The following is a 23,593-nucleotide window of genomic DNA, read 5'->3' as shown; positions in this document are numbered from 1 at the left end:
CATGGTCCCAGGGTCCTGGGATCGAGCCCCACGTCGGGCTCTCTGCTCAGCAGGGAGCCTGCTTCCTCCTCTCTCTCTCTGCCTGCCTCTCTGCCTACTTGTGATCTCTGTCTGTAAAATGAATAAATAAAATCTTTAAAAAAAAAGAGTCTGCAATGATTAGAAGACCTCTGTGATAAGGATTTTGACATTATGCTTAAGTGTGGTGGGTGCCAGGGAGGCCTTGATGTTGGTATGTTGTGTGGATATTGGTAGTAAATGCCTGAGTACTTCCCTTTCTATGAGGTCTACAACGATGACCTTCTCTTTCCTGAATGGTGCTGAACCACTGAGCCAGCATACCAACTGATGGTTCTGGGCGTGGATGAAAGGGCTGGAAGGAGAGAAATGACAGGGTTGTGAGTAGAGTGACAGGCTCAACTCTATTCCCCCCATTTAGTAAGGATATGTGATTTTCCTGTTTGTATCGAAAACACCGCTAATTATGGCTGATATTGAGCAGAAAGGAATAGACTTAGCTTCAGCCTGGTCTCCCAGCCAAGAGATTATGCAGAGTGATTAGGCAAAGTACCTTCCCTCCTATGAACCTACAAAGAGCCCACACACTTGGATATCTCTTTCAGAGGTGGAATTGACAAGCAGCCAGTGTTCAACAGAGAATCTCAACAATTAAAAGAAAGAGAATGGTGGATTATTCACCAGATATTGTGGTCACTCAAACGAGCGGATGTCTCGGGGCACCTGGGTGGCTCAGTGGGTTAAAGCCTCTGCCTTCAGCTCAGGTCATGATCCCAGGGTCCTGGGATCGAGCCCTGCATCGGGCTCTCTGCTCTGCAGGGAGCCCGCTTCCTCCTCTCTCTCTCTGCCTGCCTCGCTGCCTACCTGTGATCTCTATCTGTCAAATAATAAAAAAAAAAAATCTTTAAAACAAACAAACAAACAAAAAAAAACCGAGCAGATGTCTCTCCACTTCCGCCTGCCATTGAAGCTTAGGCAGAGGGTACTATCTCTGGAGTCCACCCTCCTTCCTCCCTACCCCGAACACTGTCAGTTAATGGGGTACCCTGCTATTGTAGAAGAGGGAGAAACAGAAGATATGAGATAAACTGAAGAATGGTATAAGCATGGGCTCAGAGACTAAACCTAAACTGAAGAAATGGTATAAGCATGGGCTCAGAGATCTTTAAGGAGCTTGTTCCTAGCTGGAACAGAGGTTGAAAAGAGACATTTGAATAGGTATTCCTTTGGAAAATGGTAAAACAATTTCAGATTTATAGTTCAATGAGTTGAGACTTTTTAATTAAACTAAGTAAATGTATATTATTTAATTTCATTATTATTTTGATAACTGTAACAAAACTTTGAGTTCAGTGTTCCTATTCTCACACTACAGATGGGTAAGATGAGGTTTTATGAGGTCAGGTGACTTACCCAAAGGGACACAACTAGCAAGATTCAGATCAGGGATTGGAACACTCATCTCTTGGACCTTGAAGCCTACAGCCTTTCTTTTTTATTATTATTAATATTTTAAAATTTTGATTCCAGTATAGTTAATGTACAGTGTTATATTAGTTTCAGGTGTGTACAATATAGTGATTCAGCAACAGTCTACATTACTCAGTGCTCATCATCATCAGGGTACTCTTTAATTCCCTTCCCCTATTTTACTCTCCACCCTCTTCCCTTCTGGTAACCATCAGTTTGTCCTCTATAGTTAGAAGTCTGTTTCTTGTTTTCTCTCTCTTTTTTCTTTGCTTATTTGTTTTTTTTTTTTTTAAATTGCACATATCAATAGAATCTTTGGGCATTTGTCTTTCTCTAACTTATTTCGCTTAGCATCATACTGTCTAGCCCTATCCATGTTGTTACAAATGGCAAGATTTCCTTCTTTTTTATGGCTGAATAATATTCCTCTCTGTGTGTGTATGCATGCACACGCATGTGTGAAACCACATCTTTTTTATCAGTTCATCTGTTGATGGATACTTAGGTTGCTTCCATTATTTGGCTGTTGTAAATAACGCTGCAGTAAACATTGAGGTGCATGTATCCCTTTGAATTAGTGTTTTGTGTTATTTGGATAAATACCCAGTAGTATTATTATTGGATCATAGGTTAGTTCTACTTTTAATTTTTTGAGGGACCTCCATTCTGTTTTCCGTAGTGGCTGCACTAGTTTGCATTCCACCAGCAGTGCGTGAGGGTTCCTATTTCTACACATCCTAGCCAACACTTATTGTTTCTTTTGTTTTTGCTTTTAGGCATTCTGCCAGGTGTGAGGAGATATCTCATTGTAGTTTTTTTTTTTTTTTTTAAAGATTTTTTATTTTTATTTATTTGACACAGAGAGATCACAAGTAGACGGAGAGGCAGGCAGAGAGAGAGAGAGAGGGAAGCAGGCTCCCTGCTGAGCAGAGAGCCCGATGCGGGCCTCGATCCCAGGACCCTGAGATCATGACCTGAGCCGAAGGCAGCGGCTTAACCCACTGAGCCACCCAGGCGCCCTCATTGTAGTTTTTTTGGTGAAGATTTTACTTATTTATTAGAGAGAGGGAGAGAGAGATCACAAGCAGGGCGGAAGGGTAGAAAGAGAAGCAGACTCTCCACTGAGCAGGGAGCCCGATGCAGGTTTGATCCCAGGACTCTGGGATCATGACCTGAGACGAAGGCAGAGACTTAACTACTGAGCCACCCAGGCACCCTCTCATTGTAGTTTTGATTTGCATTTCCCTGATGATTAATGATATTGAGCATCTTTTCATGTGTCTGTTGGCCATTTGTATATCTTCTTTGGAGAAATGTCTGTTCGTGTGTTCTTCCTATTTTTAATTGGATTATGTACTTTTTGGGTGTTGAGTTGTATAAGTTCTTTATATATTTTAGATACTGATCCTTTATTGGATATGTCACTTGCAAATTTCTCTCCCATTTGGTAGGTTGCTTTTTAGTTTTATTGATTGTTTTTTGCTGTGCAGAAGCTTTTTATTTTGATGTATCTCCAAAAGTTTATTTTTATTTTTGTTTGCCTTGCCTTGGGAGCTGTGTCTAGAAAAAGGTTGCTATGACTAGTGTTGGTGAAATTACTGACTATGTTCTCTTGTACGATTTTTATGGTTTCAAGTCTCATATTTAGGCCTTCAATCCCTTTGAGTTTATTTTTGTATATGGTGAAAGAAAGTGGTCCAGTTTCATTCTTTTGCATGTAGTTGTCCAGTTTTCCCAATACTTGTTGAAGAGATTGTCTTTTTCCCATTGAATATTCTTTTTTCCCTTGTTAAAGATTAATTGACCATGGAATTGTGGATTTATTTCTGGGTTCTCTGTTCTATGTCTGCTTTTATGCCAGTACCATACTATTTTGATTGCTATAGCTTTGTAGTATATCTTGAAATCTGGGATTGTGATGCCTCAAGTTTTTTTCTTCTTTTTCAAGATTGCTTTGGCTATTTGGGGTCTTTTTCAGTTCCATACAGATTTTAGGATTATTTTTTCTCATCCTGTGAAAAATGTTATTGGTATTTTTATAGGGATTGTACTAAATGTGTAGATTGCTTTGGGAAGTGTAGATATTTTAACAATATTCTTCCATTTCAAGTGTATGAAACTTAACATTTCTTTATATTGTCTGGAATTTCTTTCATCATTTTATAACAGTTTTCAAAGTACAGGTCTTTGACCTCTTTGGTTGAGTTTATTCCTAGGTATTTTATTGTTTTTGGTACAATTGTAAATGGGATTGTTTTGTTAATTTCCCTTTCTCCTGCTTCATTATTATTTTTTAAAAAGATTTTATTTATTTATTTATTTGACAGAGATCACAAGTAGGCAGAGAGGCAGGCAGAGAGAGGAAGAAGCAGGCTCCCTGCTGAGGAGGGATGAGCCCCCAAGATGTGGGGCTCCATCCCAGGACCCTGGGATTATGACCTGAGCCGAAGGCAGAGGCTTTAACCCACTGAGCCATCCAGGCGCCCCTCCTGCTTCATTATTAAGTGTATAGGAATGCAGTAGAGGTCTGTACATTGAAGCCTGTACCCTTTCTAACCCATTATACTGCTCCATATAGGGCACTGTTAACTTCGTTTTATGGCAGTGGCAAGTTTACATAGAGATACAATTAAATAACAATGATAATACATTCTCATGTAAATCAAACTACCTAAGGTTGCAAAGAGTGGAATGATGTAAATAATTAACTCTGGTTTAAGGGCAGTTCCAGTTTTGAAGTTAGTTTCTGCTAAGACTACAGAAAGAACGATGATACTTCCGCATTTGTTCTCTATCAGATAACCTATGTTATTCTAACCATAGGACATGATTATTTACTTTTGTATTATCTATTCCATACTCCCCTATCCCAGCTACCCCTCCTCACATTTAGAATGACTGCTTATTGATCTTATTTTTCTTCTTTTCTGATGTTTTATCAGCAACTTAGAACCAACTCTTGGCAAATAATAGGCCTTCTATAAATATTTTTTTGGATAAGTGAATAAATGAGGAACTGATATTTAAGTTGCCACTTAAATTCTATCTAAAAGAGTTAGAGGCAGAAAAGGAGAAAAAGGAGGATGTTACGGATTGAATGTTTGCATCCCCCTGTAAAGCACCTCACAGAATCTTCCAGAAGATTGTGAGGGGAACTGAAGGATAAATACCAATGAGTCATTACTGTTATAATTGGTGGAAATTTCCAAGTAAGTTTACTTAAGTGTTTGAAGAAACTTTATCAATCCACATTCTGCTTCAAGGCAAAACACATTAATTGTAATAGTTTTAACTCAGGTAAACTGTAGTTACCTAGTTAAATAGTAACTAGTTAAATAGTTACTCAGGTAAACTGAGTTACCTTTATGCGTTGTCTTATTGTTTTTGTAGTAAACTGAGTTAATTCTGAATTTTCTTCCTCCCCTGTGTTTTCTTCGAAGTGGCCCAAGTTCTGGCATCCGAGGGAAGCATGTGGTCCAAGTTGTTCTTTCTCCCATACAGAAATCCACAAAGTGGGATGTCACTCATCCTGTCTGGTCGTTGGCCTTTGGCTGTTGCTCTGTGCTCCCATCATTGGAGATATTGGTGTTACCATCTGGAGGCTGGCTGTAAGCTCTCAGTTGTGGTGGGGTGTGGGGAGAGAGCTTGTCATGACTGCAGGATACTTCAGGACTCCCCAGTCAGATATTCGGCACCATTCTAGGGGCCAGAGACGTTGGGCTTCTGTCCCATACCATTCCTGGCTGGGCAAAAGACATCATGGTTTGGCTGCCTCAGGCTCTCCGCTACAGAAACAAGCTTTGTTCTATTACAGCTACACCAGGGACACTGCACAGTGCTGGGAATTCTAGAACTGATTCCTCTTTAGAGCCCCTGCCTCAGAAAAGAATGTCTCCTTTTCTCCCAGATTCATAAATATTTCTCTTATTGCCTTCCACTTTGGAGCCAATCAAATCATAGTTTAATTAAATACTAGGGTGGAGGCTTAAGGCCAACTATACACAACACATTAAAAACTGAACTCTTGGTTTCAGCTTTTCCATTCTTTCAATCTTTCCCATTTCAAAAAATGACACACTGTCTACCATGGGAGTCTTCATAAAGTCCTGCCTTTTGTTCATTGCCTGCATTCATGTCAATACCATGTCTTGTCAGCTCAGCTTCTAAAATACACCCTGAAAATGACCATAGCTCATCCTTTCTGGCACAACCATGGAACCACCACACCTTCTGGATGGTTCAATTATGATAGCCTTTTTCTTTGTTTCTGTGTATTTACTCTTGTTCCTCCAATCCATTTCCCATAAAAGAGTTTTTAAAAAATATAAATCTGATCATATCACTCTGCAGCTTAAAATCCTATTAAAAGCTTTCTGTTGCACTCTGCACAAAATGAAAACTCCCTACATAGACTATAGTCTTTTGCACATTGTAAAATGAGGGTCAGAATAGTACAAACCACATCAGGTGGTTTTGAGGATGACATATTTTTAATGCATTAATATATGCCAACATGCCTGTCATATAGCAAACACTATGTGTTAGCTCTTAGTAGAGGAGAGGAGATGGAGCCAGACCATTTTTGATATGGGTCTAGAGAAGGAGAGTTGTGATGCTGACAAGCCTGGAGAGGGAACAGGGGACAGTTGCTAAATCAGAGACAGCCTGGAGGAAGGGGCAGTCTGCATTCTGCCTGAAAGGCAGGCTCTAGGAATGCTGCTATCAGATGGAGGCACCATAAAAACATCGCATCTTTTGCCCAATTTTGCCTGCAACTTGCAGGGGGACTGTCATTGCCAGGGACCAAACTGCTCCTGATTTTGGCAGGGGTTCATGAAACTGATATTTTGGAATTTGTTTTTCTCCATGAAAAAAAAGAAAAAAAAAACAACAAACTTGATTAACAGTCATAGGAGAGGAGAAATGTGCATGCCTGCAGACTTGTGGTTTGCAAATTGCTTATAATTCTCATATTACCGTCTGCCACCAAAATACCTCAGCCTGACGAGATCACAGCTACTGTCATCCTTTTACATTTAATTTTAATTTACACGAAATAATGTTCTTCGTGCTCCATTTCTCCCCATTCTTTTCTTCTCCTCCCCTGTTCATTTTTCCTTATCACTTCAAAGTTCCTCCTTTCAGCAATGTCATCTTCTTTGGCTGTAACGTGCTTCACCTTTATCCGTCTAATAAACGCATTATTTTCATTTCAAGTTTACGTCCTCTGCGGTCACACTTCTTAGCTATAAAATTAAACTTAGAAAAAAATAACAAGCTGACTATCTAATAGAGACTATTTCACTTTTGTTAACAAGGATTTGGGTTGACATTTCTTTATTTTGGAAACTTTTATTTTGAATTTAATTTAAAAATTCTGGGAGCACTAAAGAACTCACGAATGAGTCATTTCCCCCTCCTTTTTTTTGACTTCCTTTCTCTCTTCTTTTTCATGCCTTTTCGATTCACTTATAACATGAACATTTTTTAAAAAATAGAGGGGGCTACTGGTTTGTATATTTTCTTTACCTTGGATGTACTACTAACAGATTTGCAAACAGTTTTCTTTATAAAAATGTTTTCTGTGATGTGAGACCCTGCCTCGGGGGGTAATTTTGCCATAAGATCATTTCCCCTACTTGAGCTAAATATTCGATGTGCAATCTTAGGGATAGGCATTTTCTTTCTTCTTCAGCTCAACAAGTATGCATTTCCTAGCTATCACTGTCAGAGACTGAAAACTATCCAGGGTGAATCATAAACTTGCTTGCATTTGGCAACTCTTCATGCTTTTATGTGCTTGCACAGAGCTACACATTTTATCATAATTTATTGCCTTCATAATTGTTCTGCTTTGGAATATGGAAATACTCAGTGCTCTCATTTCATTCTTTCTGGCAAATTCAGGTAAGATTTGCCTCCCATTTCAACTCTAACCTGTTACCAAAGGCCACCACATTCCTAATATCACATGCTGAAAGTTCTGGCCGAGAGACCTTTACTTTTGCTAATTCATTTTTTCCCCAAGAGATGATGGCTACTATTCTTTTGAATTATTGCATCCATTTTAGAAAAGGAACTAATTATTCCTTATCTAACAAGGAATATCCTGTGACCGATATAGTTGGATTCATGTAAAAATGCATAAGTGGTTAGTGAGGAGATCATTTTCTCCAACAAAAAGTAATTTCAAAAGTGATTTAAATGGGGCATAAAGAAGTACTCATGAATGTGGTTGCTCTTATGGCTAATGCAGATATCTTACTTCTACCACTGATGTTCCTGAGTGCCTTATACTTAGCAGCTTCTTAGAAAACATTTCTTGATATTAAGAGTTTTCCAATCCTGACTTTTTGTGTTGGCTCTTGAAAGATTTACACCGGGTTTAGAAATGACTGTATATACACAGGCAGGGATCACATATTTTCTAAGGTGATATGATAGCTGGTGACTTGGATAATTGTGTGTTGATGTGGCCCCAAAAGACTGTAGTGCCATCAACATTCCTCTCCCTACTGCTTAAAGATCCATTTATGTGCCCTGGCTTGCAACCCTTCCTTCAATTACAGATAAAGCTCTGCTTCTTTCTTTTAAGGCACATGCTTTGCTTCACTGTAGGATGTTTTGTGACAATTATAAATTTACTTTTGACTTTTCTGCATTATGGATTCCACTTCAGTGCATTGCAACTGCCTGCAATTAAAAAAATATGTATCATATATTCTGTGTGTGCTACCCTTTCCAGCATGAATGCTTGGAGGATAACAGTTTTTTCATACTATTGACTTTGGTGAACCTCATCACTGCTGTAAAAGGAAGTCACAGCAAAGCAAAAATATCCCTGACATTTGAGCCCCAAAGGGGACTTTGGATAGAAATCTGGCATAGGAGTAGCAATGATCAATAACTTCATTGATTTATTGATTTTTTTTCATTCAAAATCTTTAAATAAGCTTATTAATTGCCTATTGTCAGGGCTTCTTCTAAGGACTGTTTTCCTTTCATATCTGCTTTAAAAAATACCTTTTATTTGACATTTAAGCAGTATTTTGTTTCATTTGGGCCATGTTGTTTACATGATAAACAGTTCCAGTTAGAATGGGTTTCAGTGATTGCGAAGATGAGCTAATCTGCCAGGTAGGGTATTGGTAGGGGTCTAGCTGTCACATGGGGAGTTAACTACAACTCTTGGACCTTCCTCTTGGACCTTCCAGTTGGTTGGTGTTCATGTGGGTCTTGACGCAGATTTTATCAGTTCCTAAAGGCATTCTGCACTTGGACTTGGTGCTCTCCCTGGACGTTTGCAGATTCCTTTGCGATGTGAGATGTCTACTTTGTTCTTAGCCACAATCCTATTATTCTAAGAACAAATCTCCAGAATTACTTTTGAAATCTGATGCAGGCTGCTGACTCACTTGTTTTTCCTTAGGCAAATTACATTTCAGAACAATGTGTGTCATCTAAAAAAGTATATCATAGTTGTCTTTAAAATAAGTTCCAGTAACAAATTATTAGCACATATTGAAGCTTCCAGGTGACTCGACTCATGTAGTATGTATTATTGGTACTTACAGATTAGTTCATGCTAATTTTCAGGACTATGTAAGGCTGGGACTAACAGAGTATTTGGTACTCCTTTGATAATAAAGGAATTAATTAATTAAAAATTGTTTTTTTAAAAATTAATCTTCATTTATTTATTTATTTATTTATTTTTAATTTTTTAAAATTTCTTTTCAGCGTAACAGTATTCATTGTTTTTGCACCACACCCAGTGCTCCATGCAATCCGTGCCCTCCCCAATACCCACCACCTGGTTCCCCCAACCTCCCACCCCCCACCCCTTCAAAACCCTCAGGTTGTTTTTCAGGGTCCGTAGTCTCTCATGGGTCACCTCCCCTTCCAATTTCCCTCAGCTCCCTTCTCCTCTCCATCTCCCCATGTCCTCCATGTTATTTGTTATGCTCCACAAATAAGTGAAACCATATGATAATCGACTCTCTCTGCTTGACTTATTTCACTCAGCATAATCTCTTCCAGTCCCGTCCATGTTGCTACAAAAGTTGGGTACTCATCCTTTCTGATGGAGGCATAATATTCCATAGTGTATATGGACCACATCTTCCTTATCCATTCATCTGTTGAAGGGCATCTTGGTTCTTTCCACAGTTTGGCGACTGTTGTTTCTGAACAGTTTGGCGACCGTTGTTTCTGAACAAAGATACTTTTTTTTTTTTTTAAGATTTATTTATTTATTTGAGCGGGGAGGGATAGAGGGAGAGGGAGAGAGAGTCTTAAGCAGACTCCGGGCTGAGTACGTGGGGGCTCCATCTCATGACCCTGAGCCAAAACCAAGAGTTGGTCACGTAACCTACTGTTCCAGCCAGGTACCTCAAAGATACTTCTAATATATAAGACATTCTACTGATTCTTTAATGCTCTCTCCTCAATGTTTTGTTGCAGAAAGTGTCAAGTCACCTAGCTTTAGCTCTGCTTGTCTTTTTTCTTTTCTTCTTTTTTTTTCTCTCCCTCTGTTTCTCTTTTAATTGCTGTGGCCAACCGCTGTGTTCGCTTCATTCCTTCAAGAGGGGAAACATTCTGGAATAGATGTGAACATAATGTGAGAAGCTGAATCTGGAGGTATATCTAATGACGATAGGAGATATTTTGTCCACACTCCCAAACTTTCATAATGGCAGCACCCTGCCTCTACTAGAATATAAAGTCCATTGAGATTTAGGCCAGAGCTATGCTTCTCAAACTTTAAGTGCATATGGATCATCTGGGGACCTTGTGAAAATGCAGATTCTAACTTAACAGTCCTGGGATGGAGCCTATGATTCTGCATTGCTACAAATTCAACACTTAGACTGGGCCTAGAGGAGCAGAACACTTTTGATTTTAATACAGACCCTAAGTGTTTTGGATTCTAGATACAATTTATATTCCTAGATTTCCATGCTGAGGATTTGAACCCAAAGCAAAGGCCTTATCACTGACATTTTCATGCTGGGTGGGCCCACTCAAAATTTTCAGTTCAGAAATTTTCAGTCTCAGACTTCTAAGAGTACTAAACTCTTTACTCTAAAGAGTACTACACTCCTACTGGGCTTGAAATCATTTTACCTGAAATTATTTTCTCAAGTCTGTGGAATCATTAGAGATAGCTTGGATGGATGGGGGAAAACAGAGTATCTGGAATCGGAAGTTCTGAGTTTGAGCCTACCTTTGCCTCTGCTGGGCTTCATAAGCTAAAATAAATTGTATATCCTCTTTTAGTTTCTGTTTCCTTCTGTATGAATTACCAATAGTAAAATACAACTTTATAGGTTTGCTTTGATATCAAGTACAAGAATATATATAAAAGTGTTTTGTAAATGTTAAGTGCTATGCAAATATTAGTTGAGGAGTTTGTAATCTAGCATTGATGATTTACACTCACATAAGAACATTTATGTTGCCTCAGATTCTTTCATTGTTTATTAACAGTGAACATTCTGACCAAGAACACAGGTATTTTATTGTTCCCCCAAGGTGTCATTTGTATGCAGTCATTGGTTATACTTCTATATTAAAAACCCGTAGTTTTTTTCCCCCTTAAAACATCAGTATTGTCATTACCACCCTGGTTGTTTTGGGAAAGAGGAGGTAATGGGTAGCAAGTATGGAAGTTGACGTAGGACTCTGCTCAGAAGAACTCATTAGCGTCCCGTGACAATGGTGGATGGTATCCTGACTTACACACAGCTGAAGAGAATTGCTTCATCAACACAGAGGCACACTTGGTCTGAGAAGAACATGCCATCTTCATCACCTAGGGAAGAAGTCGGCCTGCAGGCAGCTTGCATTTTAATTGATTTTATGATGAGCATTGACTTTATTAAATTTTAGACAAAATGCCCTGTGGCATCTGTCAGTGATAAGTGACAGGAAAGGCATTAAAAGTTTAGTGAACACTTAGGAATTCTTTATCAGCAGGCATTTATTGAATGCCCCCTGGATGAGAATAATAATACTTGCATTTATAACTTGCAAGTCATTTCCACAAATTTTATTTATGACAGAAAATTTTCATTGAGTCTATTTCCTTCTCTGATGTAAAAACCAATTTTTGTGGGGCTTTCATTCATCATTATGTTACAGACTCAGCACAATTTCCACTTTGGGGAGAGAGAATTTATCTTTGAGGGAGGAAGTCAAGAAGGAGGGAAGACCAAAAAGCTCCATAGCCGCTTTGGCACGTGTATAGTTAGATTTAGTACCACTTCTGCTTTTCTTTCTAGAGCCCCTGTGATTTGTTTTCAGTCTTAGCCATGTCTTTCCATACCTGTCATTCTCTTTTGTAATTAGCATATTCTGAGGATTTGCATGAAAGTTTAACCTACACTGAGCATCCAAGGTCTTTTTTATTAAGACAGTGTTTTGAGCAAGGTAGAGGACACGACACTTTCCATGGATATCTTATTTAGAAGATCTTCTCATGGCTGAGGTGACCCCACCTTGGATTATAATCTCATCAACTTGCTGCACAGGTTTGTTGGTTGAACAGGGGGTGCCCAAGTGAGGCTCCATTTGCCGCAGTGCCTGCTTTGGCCCAGACCTCTGCGGTGGTCCAAGTCATGGAAGACGAGATCAGAGTTAGTAGAGAAAGGCAGCATGAATTTCTGAAAGTTCAGAATTAAGGAATGTTTTGAGAAATCAGAACTTTTATTCTTCAGAAATATATGGGACATACAGTATCTGTTCTGACTACTAAATAAACATCTACTTATGAGGAATTTAGAAAGAATGAAATGAAACAATCTGCTATTAACTGGTTGATAAAAAGAACTTTCGTAAATGTTTGATGCTTGTATTCAACCATTATATATAATGTAATTTATGTTTAATCACACTGACGACTTGCCAAGTAGCAGTCCATAGGAATTACTCTAATGAATACATAACCACCTCTTATATTGAGCATATTAATTGCTTATATGCAAATGATTTTAAGTACTTGAACAGTTTGACTTAAGAAGGATAAACATTATCTCTATAATCTTGTATATGATATTCATTTGCTTAGCAAGCCTTTTTTTTTTTCTGATGGATTGCATACAAGCAAACTTTATAATCAACTGAATATAAATTATCCTTAGTTTGGAAAAACAAATTAATGAGGTTTTATGATCTTAATTTCTAGACTTCTCTATCACCTAACTCAATATGGGACAATAATATATCATAAGTTGGTTTAAGTGACTCATAGTTTTACATGGACTTTTAGTCTTTATTTTTTCTGCTACCTTTTAAATGAACTAGGTAATTTGGAATAATAGAATTTGTATTAGTATTATGGAATTAGACATCAGCCAACTCAACTTACCTATACGAGTGGAAGCACCATAATTCTCTTGTCATTTATGTAATGGATCTTCTAGTACCTTTGCTATTCAAAGACATCCTTTTTTTTTTTTTTAAAACGATTGTTGATTCTTTTTAATTTTTTTAAATTTTATTTATTTATTAGAGAGAGAGATCACAAGTAGGCAGAGAGAGAGGGAGAAGTAGGCTCTCTACTGAGCAGAGAGCCTGATGTGGGGCTCGATCCCAGGACCCTGAGATCACGACCTGAGCTGAAGGCAGAGGCTTAACCCACCAAGCCACCCAGGCACCCCCTGCCTTTTTTTAAGATTTATTTATTTATTTGAGAAAGAGAGAGAGTATGTGAGCAAGCTGGGGGAGGGGCTCTGGGAGAGAGAGAATCCTGAAGCAGACCACGCCCCCCACCAACATGAAGCCAAGGAGGGGCTCATCCCAGCACTCTGAGATTATGATCTGAGCCAAAGTCGAGAGTCAGCCGCCCAACCAGCTGTACCACCCAGGGCATCCTTGATAATACCACCCCAAAGACATCCTTGATGATATTTCTCTAGGGTCTCAAGATATCATCCACCTTTTTGGTGTATTAATTCTTAAGTATGAAAAAGTAGGATTATAATATCTCAGAGTTGACAGGACCTTTAAGATTAGTTGGTAAAAACCACTAGTTGATAGCACAAATCTGAATTTCCAGAAAATATTTTATTTGTAAAGTTTCCCTAGTGCAGTGAAAGGAATTTTCTATATGTGGAGCCAGGCACATGCATCTTCCTTCATCATAACCACATACATACACACTCATAGCAATCAGCTGATAAAATATTTATTGCTAGAGCCAAGTAAACCTGTCATAATTAATTTGAATAACATACATATGGGTCACTATATCTAAAGAATTGGACTTTAATTCTGATCACAGAGTCACAAGTTGAATGAAAAGAAAGAGGGAGAGAGGTCCGTCCTTTCAGAATTCACCTGAAAATTTTCAAGAATATGTCTACAACTCTTCTAATCAGAATTCTGCTATTTGTTCATATTCACAGATTTGTGATCTTGTGGATTTTAGATTTGAATGCAATTTCCTATGGGTTTATTTGACAGTTTATATCTTTATCCCAGGGAAGTTTAGATTACTGGTATGTTTCCAAAAGTGTGTTTTGCATAATACTAGTTAAACAGAATATTTGTAAGTAGGTCTTGCAATCTTTTTTTCCAGTAAATTAGAGGAATTCTGGGTACATTTATTCATTAATTAAACAAATGTTTTACCTACCTTGTGAACACAGTATGCATGGTAAACACAATGCAAGATGCTGTGCATATAATGATGAGCAAAATGGACATGATCACTGCCTCATATTGCTTATGGTCTAGTAAGGAAAACAGACATTAAGTGCTATGGTCTGAATATTTGTGCTTGCCTTCCAATTTATATGTTGAAATCCTGGTGCCAAAGGTGATAGAAGTGGGCCCTTAAGAGACGATTAGGTCATGAGGGTAGAGCCTATGAATGGGATTAGTGCTCTTATAACAGAGGCTACACAGAGGTCCCTAGCCCCTTGCACCATGTGAGGATGCAGCAAGATGGCTGTGGCTGTGAACTAGGAAGAGGGTCCTCACCCAACCATGCTGGTGCTTGATCTTGGACTTCAGTCTCCAGAACTGTCAGAAATAAATTTCTGTTGTTTATAAGCCACCTAGTCTATTTGGTTATAGTAGCCCAGATGGACTAAGACATTAGTCAACTAATTACAGAAATCTATAATACCTGACTGAAATCATTGCAATGTACATGAAGTATAGGACACATAGACTGTTCTAGGAGGTGTCGTATAGTTTTGGAGTATTTGGGGGCTAGAGAAGCTTTTCCAGGAGAAGAGGGAAATTGGCAATGCAGGAATGGAGTAGCATGTACAGAGGACTTCACATAAACAGAAACATGATGTGTGAGAAATTTAAAGGTCATTATAGTGGAAGGTAGATTGGGAGGGAGGTAGCTGAGGTAAGTAGATGCCAGAATGAGGAAAGCACCGATGATATTTTTAAAGACCATTTTTGAAAGAGAGAGACATGATCAGATTTTCATTTTTAAAATAACACTTAGGTTGTAGTATAGGTGTTAGAGGAGAAGTGGGTGGTATGGACTGAACTGTGACCCCACCCACCAGATTTATATGTTGATGCCTTAATACGACTGTATATGGAGTTAGGGCCTAAAAGGAGGTAATAAAGATTAAGTGAGGTTATAAGGGTGGGGCCTTAATCAGATAGGACTGGTGTCCTTAAAAGAAGAGGAGAGACATCACAGTTCTCTCTCAGCCTGTGCACAGAAAAGAGGCCACGTGAGGACAAGTAAGAAGGTGGCCATTTGCAAGATAGGAGGAGAGGTCTCACCAGGAACCAAATTTAGGTATCAAGGTACCTGGTACCTTGATCAGGGACTTTTCATCTTCAGAGCCATGAGAAAATAAATTTCTGTTGTTGAAGCCACCCAGCTTGTGGTGTTTCGTTATGGCGGCCAAGCTGATGAATATGGGCAGAGAGAATATATATGGGAGTACTGAGTAGGGAACCACAGCAGTAGTTCAGAGAAGAGATAATGTGGTATGTACTACAATGGGAATGGCAGAAATTGAGAAAAGCAAGGGGCTTTCTGTGTGTAGAATTAATAGGATTTGATGTTGGATTGTATATAGAAGATAGGGAGAGAGCTTTCTGATTTGCACCCTTGATGAATGATTTGCACACTTCAGAAGTCACCTGAAAATCGGGTTTGAAGCTTTAATCATTCAGTTTCTGACACATGAAGACTTAGGTGCCTTTGGATATGTTGAAGAGGGATGTGGCAGTGGAGTTTAGAGAGAAATGAAACAATGTGTAACAGATTCTGTGACTGTATGACTTCTCAGAGCTTTTCATGTGTTTAAATATGTATGTGAATTGTGACTCTCCAAGACAGGGTTATGGGTTTTTTTTTTGTTTTTGTTTTTTTGTTTTTGTTTTTTTTGCAGCTCTTTTCCAAATTTGGACCTCTTCTGAACAGAAAAAAATCACAGGACTAGTACTGTGTAGAATATATTTGGTAATTGCTGGTCTATCAGCAGAGTTTTAAATATTCTCCTTCCCTGCTGCTTGATATCAGTAACTTTATTTGATAAAAACCTATTTTGGATACATGATTGCCAGTGTACTTGAAGCTTGTGGAAATGAGATGGAGAAGGATTCCATCAGGACACTGAGTCTCTTAGGGTTCCTCAGTGAGCATTGCCAGTGTCCTTTCGAGTGTCTGGTAGTAGCTGAGCTGAATGCTCAGAACAGGGAACCACCCTCCATCCCCCCGCCTTTGTAGCCTCATCTGGATCCTGTATTCAGGTTAAGTTAATGAACGATAGTCCTGTTCTGAAATCCTTCCTTCTGCAAAAGTTGTTGACTCTCTCTTAGGGTTATACCACTCCTGGATTGATCATACCGTGAAAATTTAGAATATGTCTACCTTGGGTTTGTGAATCCCAGGTGTTCACAGTTATTGCCTAGAGGCTCAAGTCAATTGAGTATTAGGAGCTTAAGATTTAGTTATATGAAATTACAAGTTATCATGAGTTTTCCTTAGTGCTTATGACACATATAATATCATACCGTGTGCAACATTTTACAATTGGCTTCTCCATTCAACATATATTTTGGAAATTTATTCATCTAACCACTTGTAAATCTATCTTTTAAAAAACTGTTAATATTCTACAGTATGACTGTATCAAAATATATTTAGCCATTCTACTATATTCAGCTAGATTTAAAAAAAAAAAACAACAAAAGGAAACCAAACACTATGCTCTGGGTAATATTAGTAAGAAATATAGGAACAGGAAGATCAAATACAAGAATTGAATGATTCTGCCGTTTTTTGCCCAAGAGATTATATGGGTTGTAAGAACTTTAATTTATTCATCTTAATTACCTCTCTTCATATTTATTTTGAAAAATAAATTACCATCTAAACAGATCTCTAGAAAAACTCTTTATGTCTTTATGTGAAATCCTCCATGATGCTTTTCTGGTTGTTCCAAAAAATATAATTTCTCATTTTTTAAATGTTTCCTCTCCACTCTAATTAAATCACTTGGAAGCCTGTATTCTAGTTATTTGCAATAGCTCATTAAGGTACGTGGCCTCCTTTGTATCCCCCAGAGTGCCTTACTCAGAGGGGATCTACAGATATTTTTTGGTTTGATTTTTGAATTTAACTAGATTATTTATTCAATTCTGGTTGTTAGGTGACCGGTATGTTCTTGAGACTAATGTGTACCATTATACTTTGAGGGACAGTTTGTTATAAAATGCTGAGTTGGAGGTTAATAGTGATTTAAATGCTTCCAAAAGTAGATCTGTTTGTTATCCATGCTTCCTACTGCCCCATTCCACCTTATTCTGACAGTGTATGATGAAGCACAACAGCAGAATAATTGCTAAATAGTTGAAATATTTGAAAAATTTGAACTCAATCTATCAGTTGCCACCAAGTAGGAAAGAGAAGGCATAAACCATAATTTCCATTTGAAATATTCATAGAAATAAGTTTAAATCTGTTACAATAAAATGTTAGTAAGACTTTAAGAAGAACAATTAAAGAATCATGTTTACTGTTCGAATAAGAACTCAAATCTATTATTCCTCAACTTGGCAAAAAAGGGTATTTTGGGGTAATTCATATGTAACATTTTCAGGTAGGTACTTCCTTTCTCCAGGAAAACTTTCCATTGCTATGAAGTTTCCATATGATGATTATAATTTGCAGGATTTCCCTGTGGCAAAAATAAAACAACTAGAAGTATATTTAGGTATGTGCTCATACCTAATAGCAGTGTGTTTAATAGCAACTTAAATCAACATCATTTTGGGGAGCTCAAATTTGCTATCTACTATAGAAGATTCTTTGATCTCCAAGTGAGGATCATAGTTAAGGAATAATAACATTGCTCAGAGTTTAGGAATCCTGAGGCAGAGACAGAAGTAGGAAGTCCAAGTACCTGCCAAGAATTAATAAGCTATAATAGGATGAGAGGAGTCTTTCCCATTTTCTCATACTCCTTAATTGACTAACTCTAAGCGGCTGTAGAAAATATCAATCCCCTGTCACTTCACATGGCAAGTCTAGCATCAGCTGAGCAGATTGGCCTATGAACTCTGCCTCCATCAATTTCACTGCAGGCATCATGGAACTGACCATCCTGGATGAGAATGCTACTGGGCTGCTTTTCTGAAATGTCAAAAAATATCACTGATTGCAACCCTTGCATTTCGTAACAATAGTAAGTTTTTTTGAAGGACATCTAGCATGGCTGTTTATAGGGTGAGAGAGAGAGAGAGAGTGTGTGTGTGTGTGTGTGTGTGTGTGTGTGTGTGTGTGTGTGTGTGTGTTTTGGACATAATTCTGGAGTCTGTAGTTTTTTTGTCAGAATTCCTAAGCTGATAGCCTCAAATTTTACAATAGGCCTTGATAATGCAGTATTCACCATGACTTTGGGTATAAATCATCATTAGGAAGCAACATTAGTATTATGTCGAAGCAAGAGGAAAGAGAAGGCCATGGTGTATGTACAGAGCAGGCTTGAGGTTCTAAGAAACCAGGTGCTTCCGACTTTTAATTTAACATGCCTTGGGTTTCTTCAATTCCGTCCCCTTTTGTTAACACGTTCTTTTATAAATACAGGCCAATGGACAACAGGCAGTGTCTTCTCACTCTTACATAAAACTACTGGTACTGAATTTTGGGTGTTTTGGTCACACTGTTTGTATTCATGGATATTGTTTTTGCTGCTGATTGCAGCAACTGATCGGATAATTGCAGTCATTGTCTCTATATGACTCCTTCTTTGATTAAAAAAATTAATTATGTGAATGTAATTCTGGAGAGTACTGTTCTTAGATTTTATTAACAATTTCAGCAGAGAGTTATGCAAATCAAGACCTCATAAATGTCACTTAATGCTAATGATTTGCAACTTGGTGAGGAGTTTCAACTTTTCAGAGGGATTAAAAGAATAGAGAGAATTTTACATTTTTGGGGAATACAGTGTTAGTGGAGTATCTAATTGGGAGGCTATTCTTTCCTGGGAGGGAAGACCAGTTAAATTTTTATTTCTCCTTGCTTAAGAAGGATGCTAATGTCTCCTCATTCCCTCCTCAAGCCTTTCTCAGGATGGAGACACCATCTCTGTCACCTGCCTTGGGGTGAAAAAGTAGCATAGATGAGTTGCACCTTTTTGTTATCCCAGCAATATGAAGAACTAATTTTCTGGGATACACCATGAGTTCAGAAAAAATAGAATTTCCTAGCATGTCAACTTTGGGCATTCTGTGAGTGTCCAGCAAAGAAGGCTGTGAATTGCTTCTGTCAGTATGACTGGGACAAGCTCTTAAACCTGTCAACAGCTTGCAAATCTTTTTGCTGACTTTCAAACAGATTATTGACACTATTATGCACTAACTTTCATGTTAATGCAAAACAAAATAAAAGATTGAATATCAATTTTCAAATAAAATCTCATACTTAAAAATTAAACCTCAGATCTATATTTATTATCACTCAGCAGCCGCTTGATTGTATCAGGGTGTTGCACTTGAATTCAGTTTTAAGCAACTTTTTCTTGTTGTTGTTGTTGTATTTCTTCTCCCTCCTTACTTTTTTTTTTTAATTTCTTTTCAGCATAACAGAATTCATTGTTTTTGCACCACACCCAGTGCTCCATGCAATCCGTGCCCTCAGTTTTAAGCAACTTTTAAAATGTGAGGCAACTTCCTGGGATGTCTACATAGTTGAACACGATTGGGCTAACATTGTATTATTAATTCATCTGTCTGGATAAATTGCTTCTGACTTATGCTTTTACTCTGTGGCCAGTATATTTTGAATTATGTTGTGAAATGTGCCTTACCAGATTGTTACTATGCCTTAACTAGTTGTATTCCTATATATTTCAAAGTTGTTTGTATTCTACTAAAGTTAACCAGATTTATCATACTTTTATGAGCCTGGGTCTCGGATGGTAACCTTACTTATTTTAGTGTTTAATGCTGAATTTCACCTTTTGATTGAAAGCTTATTTAGTCTACTAAAACAGGGTTTGGTTTAAATTCCAATTAACGTTTTGTTTCATCTATGTTATTTCAATGCATAGTATTGCACTTGATAATAGAGTATAATTCTATCCTTTAATTCTTCATTGAAACCCACTATACTTGTTAAGCTAGCTTGAATTTCCTAACTCCAGCTATACTGCTGATAGGACTCCACTAATCATTGTCCTATAAAATAAATTGTTCCCTTTACAAAATTTATGAATCCTATTTCCTTAAATATTGTTGGAAATGTGAATAAGCTATTTTTTAAATAAAAGTGAATATGAATCACATTTTTGCAAACTTGGATGAACTTAATGTGAATCTAGCTTTGGTCAACACTGACTATTTTGAAATAATTAGTAGGACTTTTATTCACTTTATTTTTATTTTTTTTTAAACTTGTATTTTTTTTTAAGATTTTATTTATTTATTTGACAGACAGAGATCACAAGTAGGCAGAGAGGAAGGCAGAGAGAGGTGGGGGAGGCAGGCTCCCTGCTGAGCAGAAAGCCCGATGTGGGGCTCGATCCCAGGACCCTGAGATCATGACCTGAGCTGAAGGCAGAGGCATAACCCACTGAGCCACCCAGGCGCCCCACTTTTATTCACTTTAATTCAATAAGGCAGTTGAGGTCCTTGTAATATAGTATAAATTTTCAGTATTATTTCCTGACTTTGAAGAACTCACTATCTAGCAAGGAAGACAAACACATGAATAGTTAGCGTATTCTGCTACATGCTCTGATAGAGTAGTATATATGAAGTATGGCACAAGACTGGGAATGGAGCACCTGATGTTGGGACCATCAAGGAAGGCTTCCCAGGAGAGGTGGGACATTTGAACAAGGTCTGAGTAAGAGTATATCAGGCAGATGAGAGGACAGCAGGTGAGATCTCTGGCTGAGAGGGTAGTATAAGCGCAGACCAATAAAAGTGTATTGTGGATTTGAAAAGTTTGAGCAGTCATGAGTAAGTGGTTCATGGTATGTGTGTATGGGGCAGGGGACATAGGTAGAAAGGTGGGGGGTAGGAGATTAAGATGTAAAAGGTTAAATAAGCACATGATATTTTGATACAGCCTAAAATGCCAAAATGTTTTACTTTAAATTATTTTCAGAAGTGTCAAATAATGTGCTCAAAGACACTCTTACTTCATCTCTAACACTTGAACCGTGAGTCATTCCCTAAATTACTTAGGGATAGGATGAAGGTTAGGGTTATAGAGTACTGTAAGAAATGGGATGGAAGATCAGATTGGGTACAGCTTAGGGTGATTATTTTCATATTAACTAGCTTCCCTATGAAATCTACAAAACTAGTCAAAGATGAGTAGTCAACACAATTGTCATAAGTTCAGCCCTTTTCCGATATGGCTTAAAGGTGAATCCATATGCTGTGACTAAGACCATGCTTCTCCATAGTTTTCCCTACACAGCCTTGGGACTCAGGTCCCACATCAGGAGACTTCCTCGATTCCATAAAGAGGAGTTAAGAGAAAGTTCCAGACACCTAATCCTTCCTACCTCTGAACTCAGATTATTAGCAACACAATTTACTTTGAATCTACCAGGACAAATCCTATGCATCTCTCTCTGATTCATCAGACACTAAGCAAAGCCCTAAACTAGCTATCATCCCTTAGCTTCAGTATTTTCCATAATTTAGAAAGCACAGTATTTTCATTGTGCTTTCTAGAATTCACTGTCCAGCATCAGCAAATATTTCATATGTGACGACTCTCTTATCAAAACATTTAAATCACTTATTTTTATTTTTTTGTTCTAATAAAAGCCTGTTTTTCCCCTGAGACACTATTTAGCTCACTCAGCTATTGATAGTCTTTCTTTCACAGATTCTATCCTCTTCAAACTGGAGAAACATTTTATGTCATCTAATTATATTACTCATTTTCTATCATTTTGATTTTATCTCAACCTCTGGGTTTTTTCCCTTCTTTTTTCAAAGATATTAGCATCTAATTACCTGTGTTTTGCCAGCACCATTCCTACCTTAATTCTACTTCAGTTCAACTTCAACTTGATGATCTTTTTTTTTTTTTTTTTTTTTTTTTTTAAAGATTGTATTGATTTGAGAGAGGGAGGGAGAGAGAGAGAGTATGTGAGCACACAGAGGGAGAGGGAGAAACAGACTACCCCTGGGCAGAGAGCCTGATGTAGGACTCCATCCCAGGACCCTGAGATCATGACCTGAGCTGAAGGCAGACACTTAGCCAACTGAGCCACCCAGGCGGCCTTTGATGATCCTTTCAACATTGTGTCCTACAGTGATCTTGTCCTATATCGTATTTCAGCTCTCACTCATATGGTATTACTCTAGACCATATCATAATCAATAATTACAACCCATCCAGTAGATTAATTTAATGCATCCCACACTCTAACCAGGATTTAGTCCTTTGAGCAATCATTATAGATACTTCTGTTCCCTGGCCCAATTCTTTTGTTTCTCTCTTGTTTCATTGACTTACTCGGGAAAAAGCCACTACCTTAGTTAAAAAGAGCTCCTTGCCTGCTCCATGCTTACATTTTTCCTCTGACTAGAGAATAATACCCAAACATGCTGAATGGTTCTACTTTAAATTCATGGGCTCAAACATTAGCTGTCTTTTTTTTTTTTTTTTAAAGAATTCATTCATTCATTCATTCATCAGAGAGAGCAAGAGAATGCAACAGCAGGGGAAGAAGCATGTTCCCTGCTGAGCAAGAAGTCTGATGCTGGACTTGATCCCAGGACCCTCTGGTCATGACCTGAGCTGAAGACAGAGGATTAACCAACTGAGCCATCCAGGTGTCCCTCGGTGGATTTTTAATGCTACCTGGCAAACATACTGAATTTTCATAGACTAGCACAGACTCCTCTTTACTACTTCTTCTATATTAGTCCCTTTTCCTCAAACCTCCCAAACCTTGTCCTCCATCTGTAATCACAGATAATGGCATTTCACTGAGAAAATTGAAACACTGATAAGAGAACTAAGGACTCCCCCAGCTGCATCTCCTCACCTATCAGCTTTTCCATTTCTGTTCTTTTGCCTTTGTGCTTGTTCTGGGCTCCTATCTAAAGCCAGTCCTTTTACTTGTGTTATCAGAGTCTGTCCTTGCTTTCCTATTTGATTATCTTTCCAATTAGCTTCTCAAAGGTGGCATTTCAGCAATTACCTACATTCTTTGTAAAGAGTTGTAGTGAGGTATAATTGATATTCAGTAAACTGCTGATGCTTAAAATATAAATTCTGGCATATGTAAACATCCATGCAACCATTACCATATATAAGATAATGCACATATTCCTTACCCTTCAAAGTTTCACGTCCCACTGAAATCCTTTCCTCTCCTTTCCCCACCTATTCACCTATCTTCAGACAACCACTCTGTCACCAAACTGTGTCACTATAGAGTATATTTCATTTTCTTTAATTTCATATGAATGGAATAATACAGTATGTACTCCAGTTCGTCTGGCTTTTTTATTCAACATACTTAGTTTGAGATTCGTTGATGTTACCTGTTTCAGTAGTTTGTTCCTTTATATTGCTAAATAGTATTCCCTAGTGTAGATGTACCAAAATTTGTTTATCCATTCCTCTTGTCAATGTCTA

General features: G+C 38.0%; 1 long non-coding RNA gene across 1 annotated transcript in view; it reads left to right on the top strand.

Moving 5' to 3' along the window:
• The window catches only part of LOC125096717 (uncharacterized), a 74,344-nt gene extending 55,252 nt beyond the window's left edge, over positions 1 to 19,092 (top strand). The window contains exons 3-4 of the long non-coding RNA XR_007126361.1: positions 18,061 to 18,161; positions 19,041 to 19,092. This is a non-coding gene — a long non-coding RNA (uncharacterized LOC125096717). The remainder of the gene's footprint in view (positions 1 to 18,060; positions 18,162 to 19,040) is intronic.
• The last annotated feature ends 4,501 nt before the right edge of the window (positions 19,093 to 23,593 follow it).

The sequence above is a fragment of the Lutra lutra genome, chromosome 1 (assembly GCF_902655055.1).
Source record: "Lutra lutra chromosome 1, mLutLut1.2, whole genome shotgun sequence".
Taxonomy (NCBI): Eukaryota; Metazoa; Chordata; class Mammalia; order Carnivora; family Mustelidae; genus Lutra; species Lutra lutra.
The sequence above is the reverse complement of the archived record's forward strand: the minus strand, read 5'-3'. Positions and strand labels throughout refer to the sequence as shown.